The sequence below is a fragment of the Mycetomoellerius zeteki genome, unplaced genomic scaffold (assembly GCF_001594055.1).
Source record: "Mycetomoellerius zeteki isolate Tzet28-1 unplaced genomic scaffold, Tzet1.0 scaffold68, whole genome shotgun sequence".
In the NCBI taxonomy this organism is placed as follows: domain Eukaryota; kingdom Metazoa; phylum Arthropoda; class Insecta; order Hymenoptera; family Formicidae; genus Mycetomoellerius; species Mycetomoellerius zeteki.
In genome coordinates this window covers 613369-623023 of record NW_017257697.1, presented here as the reverse complement: position 1 = coordinate 623023, position 9655 = coordinate 613369, and the positions used below count along the sequence as shown (strand labels likewise).

At 38.4% G+C, this 9655-nt stretch overlaps 1 protein-coding gene across 1 annotated transcript in view; it reads right to left on the bottom strand.

The window, feature by feature from the left end:
- Positions 1–7588, bottom strand: part of LOC108728959 (uncharacterized) — a 60572-nt gene extending 52984 nt beyond the window's left edge. The window contains 1 exon segment of the mRNA XM_018457808.1: positions 7227–7588. The gene's annotated coding sequence lies outside the window, so the exon portion shown is untranslated.
- Between the last annotated feature and the right edge of the window lie 2067 nt (positions 7589–9655).

The window sequence follows — 9655 nt, the reverse complement described above, 5'->3', positions numbered from 1 at the left end:
TATGGCAGGGAAATTCAGTAGCATTATATGGACACCTAACGTCGTATCTGCGAGGTCTAATTTCTATTAGCTGTGAGACCTAAATATTATCATTGTAACAGACAAGCATTTTGCTATTATGTCGATGTATTGATCATTGCAGCAACGCTTTCTGTAACAGACAATTTGGTAGCAAGTACAGTTTTAGCAAACTATATTTAACTATGGTAGAGACAATTTTTTTTACGCGGACATATTCGATAACTGTGACAACTAATTTCATATTGCTAAATAAATCGATCTGTAACAGATATGCATATTTTGCTATCACGTCCCTATATTAGCTACAGCAGCAAATCCTTTGTATGTATTACCAAATTCATAGCTATAGTAACTAATACAATTTCAGCTAATCAGAATTGGCTGTAAACTAGAAACATTTTTTTTCCGTGTACGAAATGCTTTCGAAAAGCTCGCTAAAATCGATATTGCGCGATTCTCACGATTGGGAATTTGTATAACGTTTCTAAATCGATTACAAGCTCATCTAGAAAAAATTACTGATGCTTTGTGTGCGAGAGAGAGAGAGAGAGAGAGAGAGAGAGAGAGAAAAGATGGAAACTTTATAACTAAAATTTCTTGCACTTCTTTCGAATGTAATGCATATAACGGATTTCTTTTTCGCATTTCGCATTTATTGATTTCATTACCTTGGTATTTTTGCATCATATTTTATTTCTCAATGAATTGTAATACTATCTGCTATGATAATTATAATACCGCCATTATTATCCTTTCTATTTATATATTGTATACTATATAACTTCAAATGCAGCATGCAGTTATCCGATTCTGAATCACTTTCGCGATGCGAGAACCATATTTAATGTCAGAGTAGGATTAAATTCAACACTCACATCGACATTAAATGAAATGTATATCGCATTTCGTATATAATTATTTTGAGCTACTATGCTATACGTAAAATCCATAGAGATTGTAAGGAAATATCTTTTCTTTTACAGAATTATATAAAAGGATTTTGTATCAACGTTTAATAAATGCTTTCCTTCTCTAGTTTCTCGTTTTTCGATGAAAATGAAGTGAATGTTATTTACTCCGCAATTAAAGAACCTGAACGGACGGCAGTGATATGCGTGGAGAAGCGTCGTGGAGGGAAAAAGATTTCAGGCTGAATTCGATGCCAGGCGCGGACCTACTTTTTTTTCCTTTTCCAACGAGACGGCTTTGAGAAGCCATGCTCGGCCGCCAAGATTGGTTTACCGTCCCTCGTAATGTCGTGTACAACGTACGTGTAAAACGTGTTGACGAATCGTGGACTCACGAAGCGAGCGCGCATCGCGTGCGTCCTGATTCGCTTTTTAACCCTTTACGATATCGAGGTAGATTCCTCCACGTAGCGGTTTATGACGACACATGTCTCTCCCAAATGGTCCAGATAACGCTCAATTATCGCAAATTACAATTCCTAAGCCGGTTGCAAAATGGTATATACGAATAAATGAACCGAGACATGCGACACACGGTGAAAAGAAAATATAGAGCACCCGAAAATAATATTGATTTATTTCTGAAAAGTGTCACGAAAGATTAACAACTTGAGGATAGATAAATGAGATATCCGATGCAGTTTGACAATTTCACAACTATGGCTTCGTCACAACTACGGTTTCAGTGGTAGTCAAACATTCTGAGGATTACACGGAAAGAACGGTTTTGCTGGAGATCCAAAAATTTAGCTAGATTCACAGCTAAAAATAATTTTGTTAAATTAACAAAATAATTATTTAGGACACTCACGCTGCAATGATTGCTAAAATGTCAAACTTTTTGCACGTCCAAAGAATGATTTTGCGGAAAAATCTAGAAATAGATAGATACAGATCTGAAAATAATTTTATTAGACCATCAAAATTTTTAGATAGAACACTCAACTTGACTTACATAATTATTTTGATGGTCTTACATTTATTTTCAGATGTGTATCTAGTTTTAGTTAATAGTCTAAATTTTTAGATTTTCAACAAAATCTCTCCGTGCAGCGTTGCTCATCATGCTTGCTACTTAAATTTTTAGATATTTCAGCAAAACCTAGTTGTTCTTTCTAGTTTTTTTCCGTGCGAAAATTATCTTGCAACAAATCTGTAAATAATTTTGTTGAATTATCAAAATTTTGTTGGACAATTCGCAAGACGTTCAAGCTGATTGCCAGAATGTTAAAATATTTTGCAGCATTGTTCGTCACTTAATTTTCCTACATAATTATTTTAATGATTGAACGAAAGTATTTTCAGATCTAGTTAAATTTGTACACAGGAAGAACGATTTTGCTGAAGTATTTAAAAACTTAGGTAGGTACAGATCTGTAAATAATTTTGTCGAAACATCAAAATTTTATTGATCAATTATATGTAAGACGCTTAAGTTGGTTGCTACAATGTCAAAATTTTTTATATAACATTGCTCATTACGCTTGACTATTCTACATAATTATTTTGATGATCCTACATTTATTTTCAGATCTATATTTGGCTAAATTTTTAGATTGAGCAAAGCCTTCTTTCCGTGTAGGAATTATATAAATATAGATAAGATATACATATAAATATAGATAAGACGAGTAATGTAATTACACAAGTGATTTACAAAAATTTAAATGAGTACGGAACAATGTTGTGTGTAATCAAATAATTAAAGACTTTCTAGAAAAAGTTCAAACTCACCGGATTCCTGATAACCGACTTGATTATCGATCTGCCTTATCAAAATTCGACGAAATGGAGATTAATCCAATTCATTTTAAACTTACGAGATTTTTCAACGGGAATATCAGCAGATTAACTCGATCACGACGTTATTTCATTATTTATGTTTCAACCGATTCGCGGGATACCGAATTGGAGTTTTTACCTTGGAAACGATCTAATTATCACGGACAATGACGTTCAAATCGATATCCAGTTACAAGTTGAGGTGGTTCGCGGGACTAATGGCGTTATAATTATTTCTCGGTTCGCATACTGTTTATAATCACGGATCGTATTGATAAGGTAGCCGCCTAGAACGCGTACGAAATGCCGATTGGGAAGGCTCGAGGCGGAAAAGCCGCCGGCGGCGTTCACGACGGAACGAACCACCATGTTAGCGTCGACTCGGGGGGTCAGGCTCGTCCTACTGCGCAGTAACGCCATCGAAAAGCTTTACTCCACTTTTGCTGACGAAAACTCGCCGCTGGTGTCCCTTCATTAACGCATTCATAGAACCGTCCACTTTTGCCATTAACTAGAAAGACCCAACTGAGAGGAAAAATAGGGCTATTTTAACATAACACTTGGCGTATATTGCGGAAATGATGGAGGGAAAGAAGGAGGAATTCGTGTTTGTTTGAGCGAAATTGTAGTAAATGAGTCAGTAGGGTAAAACGCGAATCAATAGAGAGGGCCTAGAACTATCTTACGAGCCGGGTTTAGTCTCACGAGCATCTCAATGTTATCTCGTGAGATAAGCCTGTTTTTCGTCGCAACACTAGACTGTACTTACATTTTCTCTCTGGCTTTACCAAATTTCAGATATATATGTATATTGCAACGTTGCTCAAATCATGCTTAAGTTTTCTACATAATTACTTTCATGGTCCAACAAAATTATATACAAGGGCATCAGTCTGACGCAAGTCAATGACTCATTTTAACTTCTTTTTTTACCAAAATTCGACTTATTTTTCAACACAATCTTTTAAAATGTCACTGATTTATCAAATTGCCCAAATATATATATATATATAATTATTTTCAGATTTGTACATTGATCGTGAGAGAAAAATTTTTAGTATTTATATAACTATAACTACACATATTATTATAATTATTACTGTTATAATATTAGTAATAATAACCATATGTAGTTTTAGCAACAAATATATATAGTTGGCAACCTAAAATAACTATAATTATAGTTATTATAATCATTAAAATGGTTGAAATTATCATTAAAATGATTCAAATTACTATAATTTTATAGTCATTTTTTGGACCACGATAATATAATTATAATCATTTTAGGTTGTTAACTATATATATTTATTGCTCTAGAACTATACATATGATTATTATTACTAATATTATAATAGCAGTAATAATCCTAATTATAGTAGTATGTAATTATATACAAATATCAAAAATTTTTCTCTGAGTGTATCTAGCTAAATTTTTAGGTGCTTAAATAAAATCATTCTTTTCATGCATACATATACCATATTTTAAGTACAACAATAAATATACATTGCACGGAAAGAACAATTTTGTATCTAAAAATTTAGCTAAATATAGATCTGAAAATAATTTTGTTAGCATCAAAATAATTACGTAAAAATCTCAAGCATGATAATCATTACTGCGAAAAGTTTTGACATTTTAGCAACCAGCTTGAGCGTCCTACATAATTATTTTGATAATCCAAGAAAATTATTTTCAGATCTGCAGCCAAATTTTTAGATATTTAGCCGTCATTTCCGTGTGATTTAGCTACAAAGAAGATGTAATAACGTTGCTCTTTCTCGTAGAACCGTGAAGAAATTCAACTTTTGTCACTCTCCGTTGCTTTTCTCCTTTGAAGTAAAGAAAGACACAGACGGTGCCGTTCCACCGAACTGTTCCTCGTGTCGCGCATTTACGAGACGATCAATCGTCTCTCGGACGATGTGCTCGCCCCGGATTGCCATGTTTTCTTCCGTGGGCAACTGTTACGCGACACACTTACGTGCCCCGTGGACTCGGCGGCCATGTGAGGCGCCGAAAATTTCGTCCGTCAACTCTAGGCGCGATTCCACCACGGCGAAGCGTTTCGGGCATTTCGTGGCGAGGCACGCCGCGCGGTTCGATGACGGTTCGATTTCGAGGAGGTGGCCGTACAGAGAGAGAGAGAGAGAGAGAGAGAGAGATAAAGCATTCATTACTGTTCTAGGGCGAGCCCTCTAAAGTCTGTGTCACACTACACTGACTACACATTGGAGCTGAGCATTGTGAATTATAAATTAGAATTCGACCAGATAGATAATTTTAATTTCAATCCGTCACTCATTTCGTTCTGATTGGCTGAATTCTATTCTTTAATTCGTAATCCTCAATCTCCAATATGCGTAGTGTGACACAGGCTTAAGAACATAGAGATAAGTAAACTGAGATATTTGGGAGTAAAAACGCAAAAAATAAAAAGAAAGACATATACATAGATAGATAAATAATAGATAATGTATAGATAGATAATAACGTATAGATAGATAAAGGCGGTATAATAATGTATAGATAGATAAAGGCGTTTATTAACCATTCTACGACAAGCTCTCTAAGAATATAAAAACGATAAGTAAAAAGAAAATGAATAAAAAAAGCGATAACACAAAATAATATTTCCAAAATAAAAATAAAGAATACAAAGATAAAAATATAAAAAATAAATAGAAAAGATAATGAAATAATTATAAACAAAAAAAAATTATAAAGTAAATTTTTTTTAAAGAAAATGAGAAACAGAATTGGAATCATATATTGGACGCTCTGGCACTACATTCCCTAAAGTGTATAAACATTAGGTTTGTTCTTTTCAACTGAACTTGTTCCACCGTTCATCTTTTTTCTTTTTCTCTCCGCATTGGAAAGATGAATAGTGCAAGAAGTTCATCTGAAAAGAACACAGCTATTATTAAAAATAAAGGAGTAGTAAACACTTTTGAAACTTCAACTGAAATAGGTATATATTCGATATTTGGTGAAGGTAAGAAAAAAAAAATTCTAATACAATGAAATGCAAGAAAATACAGACCTTATTAACATAAGATGCAAAAAAAGAAAAATAAAAATAGAACAAACATAAGATATAATAGATAACAAAATAAAATCAAAGAAAGAGAGAGAGAGAGAGAGAAGGGGGGGGAAAGAGAGAGAGAGGATCGTGCGGTCCCCGCACACGAGAGGTTCCTCTTGACGAGAACCGACGGGAACGAGATGGGGCTTTTCCAAAATCGATATCTCCGCGCGGGTAATCGGTTCCTCGCGCCTGAAATGCCTCGCCGCGTGCAACAACCGGTGGAGACTTGGAGAGATTCATTTCCCCGCTCGGAAGCCTCTGCAAACGGGACTTTTACAAAGGCGGTCGTCGCGCTCGCGTTTTCCTCCGAGCGTTCCCTCGCGACCGTCCGTCGGGCGGCCGCGGCGGGAAGGACTTATACAACCGTCGTCGGTGGTCACGTACGCCCGAAGGAATCGATAGATAAAGAGCGGCGCGCGATTTCCCCGGATGTAGACTCATTGCCGAACAAACGACGACGGCGGGCGGAAATCGCGCTGCGTTTGTTTTTCCGCGTTCGCGTTTCCGCGGCGAGGAGCGCGCCATGGCGACACGGACGGGCTGGCGGAGCAGCTTACGGCTGTTAAAATGCACGAGGAGGAAGCCGAGCGATACCCGTTCGCAACCAGAAAGAGAGAGAGAGAGAGAGAGAGAGAGAGAGAAATACAGTGGAGAAATTATAAGTCTATTCGCGTTGCTTACACTTTTTGCATTGAGAATCTTTGCTTCCTGTCTCTTTAACGCCAGAATATATATTTACTCCGTTTTAAGTGCGAAAATTTTTCAAGCAACGCGAACAGACTTTATTTCGCTACGAGCGTATCTTACGAAGGGAAAGAAGAGGAGCGAGCGAAGCGCGTGAATCTCGATCATAAATAATTCGGAACAAGAAAGAAAAAAAAAGGAAAGGGCATCCTTATAAAAATTTGATACTAGTAGTATCAATTAATCACGTATTTTTAGCATTAAAAGTTTGGTAACAGTACTTCTAAATTTTAATACCGGCCATTAATCATTTATTGAGTATTAAAAGTATGCTAGCGGTACCTTAAAAGTTTATTACTAGCCATTAATCACTTATTGAGTATTAAAAGTATTGTTAACAGTAATTTTAAATTTTCATATTGGCCATTAATCACTCATTGTGTATTAAAAGTATTGTTAACGGTACTTAGAATACTGAAAATAAGTGATTAATTGACCAGTGCTAGTATTAAATTTCTATAAGGGCACGGGGGAGATTCCCCGTTATAACCTCTGAGAATTTCGGAGCCGCGACGGTGACGATCGCGAAGCCGTCGGCGCCGTCGGCACCGAGTCGCGACGAGGAGACGTGGCCTCGTCGGATACGTTTCGGATTGTCGCAACGCGGAAATACTCACAGCATCTTGCGGGCGGTGGCATCGTAGACGAGGCGCATCGCAACGGCGACGTGCAACGGCGACTCCGGCGAGTAACGGCGCGGGCGACGAGTGCACGAGCACGGTAGCAGAGACGATCACAGGGAGCACAGGGAGCACAGCGGGCGCACAGCAGCAGGCTGCTCCGGCGTGTAGCCACGGTGACGACAGCGGGGCACAGCACTGGAGCAACGCACATGTCACTGTCACCGGCGGTGGCCGTTTTTCGCGGCCCGCGAGCTCCAGGAGGCGCGGCTCTGGCGGGCGGCGAGTTCTGGCTCGGACACGAAACGGCACGACACGACGCGGTGCAGCGCGATCCGACGGCCGTCGACGAGAGTCGAGAGAACCGACGCGGGACAGAAGAGAGAACGCGCAAGGGAGAGAGAGATGGGGGAGAGACGGAGGGGGGGAGGGAGAGGGGGAGAGACGGAGAGAGAACGAGTGAGCGACGACGGGGAAGAGACAGAGAGAGCACGATGGTAGGAGGGAGGAATAAAAGTGCACGTCCGCTTTACGATAGGTTTCCTACTTCCGGCCGTCCGTTCCTCGAGTTCCTTCTTTCGCCTCCTGGTGTCCGTTCGCGTGCCTTCGCGCACTATCCACGTCGACGAGGACCCAGTTGTAACGTCCACGCCCGCCGAAAACCAAAACTTCGAGTCTCTCGCTCGGAGCAGCGCGATGGCCAAGCTAGAGAACCGATTCGGCCGATGGGCGGTGCAGGGAGAAAGAAAGAGAGACAGACTTAGACAGAGATAGAGGGAAGGAGGGACAGCAGCAGCGGGTGAGAGTGCGCTTTAGCTCTCCCGCGTACGCTTGCGATCGCGCGCAGGTCCTACGAACCGACACGATGCAATCGAGATCCCTGACTGAGCAGCCGTCGCCCGTCGAGCCTTGCCCCGCGAGGCGACAGGACTGCCAATCGTCGTCAGCGTTACAACCAAAAGTTCTTGTCCCAGGGGCTCTCATTCTTCTCTTCGCTTAAGGCCCTGCGCGCAATGGAGGAAATATTAGGAATAGGCCGAATAGGAATAAATATTAAGATTTCAACTTATCAGAAACCGTGTATTCCGGTGTAATTGATATCTGGTAAGTTGAAATTTTTATATTTATTCCTGTTTCTAATATTTGTTCCATTGTGCGCAGGTCCTAAGGGTATATCCACATAAACTTACAGACTAGCCGCATAAACGTATGCATAAAGAAAATTATCCAAGCACATTTTACGTGCGACTTTGACTATGTTTACACGGCTCGATTTACACCGAAGTTATAACATCGATGTTATGAAATTGGCCAATCATAGCTATTCCTCTGAAGAATGAAACGACTGCGATTGGCCAATTTCCTAACATCGATGTTATAACTTCGGCGTAAATCGATCCGTGTAAACGTAGTCTTTGACTGCGGTCCACTTGACGCTACAAATGACTACATTTACACGGCTCGATTTACATCGAAGTTATGAAACTGGCCAATCATAGCTATTCCTCTGAAGAATGGAATAACTCGACGTAAATCGATTTGTGTAAACGTAGTCATTGGCTGCGTTCAACAGAGAAAATTAATCAGTTAGCGCTTAGTGATTCTTTAATATGATTGGTTCTCGCCTTTAATTCTTCGCAAAATCTAAGTGTAGGAACCAATCGTATTAAAGAATCGCTAAGCGCTAACTGATTAGTTTTCTCTGCTGAACGTAGCTATTGCTTCGAAACTTTTGATTGACCAATCGGAAGAAAGAATTTTACTAATTGACCAATCAAAAAATGCTTCGAAATATTCGTAGCATTAAGTGGACCGTAGTCTTTATAACGGAAATGTGATTGGATAATTTTCTCTATGCGGCTATGCAAGTTTTATCGCGTTGAAGATTGAGATTGAAGATTGAAGATTGAAATTTGATCACAATGAACACCAAGAAATTTTAGCTCCTTTTGTTTCGATTGATCAAATTTCAATCTTTCAATCTTCAATCTCAATTTTCAATGTGTAGTCTGATACTGGCCTAAGGCTCGTTTAAGTTAATCTATTATAATTTTAATGGCCATTCTACGATAAGCCATTAGTCATAAATCAGAAGTTAGAAGTAGGAAATTGACTGTGATTGGTCAATTTCCAGCTTCTAACTTCTGATTTATGACTACCCTATAAGCGCAAAATGTTCCTAGAATGTTACATGAATATTATTAAAAAAAATTAAAATAATGTTATTATAATATTTCGAAAATATCATAAATATTTTTTTAATATTACAGGAGTATTTTATAGAGGTTATATGTCCACTTATATAATAAACCTAGGTATTATATTATAATATTCCTGAAACACATTATTAAAATATTAATAAATATTAATTATTTTTAATTTTGTGCAATTTGAATTCACAATCCAGTAACGAAAAGTTCTTATCA